General features: G+C 54.2%; 1 long non-coding RNA gene across 1 annotated transcript in view; it reads left to right on the top strand.

Moving 5' to 3' along the window:
- Nucleotides 1-496: 496 nt before the first annotated feature.
- The window catches only part of LOC125487740, a 7,741-nt gene continuing 7,382 nt past the window's right edge, over nt 497-855 (top strand). Inside the window, exon 1 of the long non-coding RNA XR_007266099.1 lies at nt 497-660. This is a non-coding gene — a long non-coding RNA (uncharacterized LOC125487740). The remainder of the gene's footprint in view (nt 661-855) is intronic.

The raw sequence follows: 855 nt of genomic DNA, 5'->3' as shown, positions 1-855 counted from the left end.
AATGGGGACATTACCACTGCGCCGTAAGACACCCTCCAACAGTTACATTCTGCCTTCGTAAGAATGTCCCCTTTATCCCATCGCTCTGTATGTTATTTTGACAGAGTTAATATGAGACGAAGGTCAGCAGGATTGAATACTACAGTTAACATGAGATCAGACGTGATGTTATTGAACGGTGGAGACATTAAATGGGCCGAATGGCCGTCAGCTTCTCCGCTTCCCCATTAGATTGTGAGAGAGCCGGTGGGAGGCAGTTATTAACACGACCTGGGAATGAGCTCCATTGGAGCTTCATCAACGTCCAACGCCCCAGCCTGAAACGTTCTCTGCCCTTTCCCCCACAGCCCCCAGTTGCTTTGCTCAAACTGGGAGAAAAGGGAATTAGGGAAATGACCCATTGATATTTGTTTCTGGGAATCAGTGGGCAAAGCAGCGCATGCGCACTGCTGGCCCTACCGCGCCCCCCACCAGACCCACCCCGCCAAAGCCGCTCGTTGCTGATGAGAGGAGCGCATGCGTGAGTCCCTCTCAAGCGCTGCCTTTGAGGAGCATTTACTCAGTGAGTGGAAGAGGTTTATTTGAAACAGACGGCAATGAAGAGATCAGCGCCCAGGGAAGCGAGGGAACAGCAGGCTTCTTCCTGCAGCACATCGAAATGTGAGCCTGGGACACAGAGGAGGGCTCCGAGACCGGCATTGATTCGGGCTCAGTTCAGGGAGAACCGGGGGCTGTTTGTAAGAGGCCGAGCGGAGCAGGAACAGGTCCCGGAACTTGGAGTGAGCGGCCTGTTGGGGAAGAGAGAGGTCTTTCTCGGGCTGTGTGTGGGCCTGCTGAGGGAGACACAGCGGCAAG

This window comes from Rhincodon typus, chromosome 44 (genome assembly GCF_021869965.1).
Source record: "Rhincodon typus isolate 14 chromosome 44, sRhiTyp1.1, whole genome shotgun sequence".
Lineage (NCBI taxonomy): Eukaryota > Metazoa > Chordata > Chondrichthyes > Orectolobiformes > Rhincodontidae > Rhincodon > Rhincodon typus.
The sequence above is the reverse complement of the archived record's forward strand: the minus strand, read 5'-3'. Positions and strand labels throughout refer to the sequence as shown.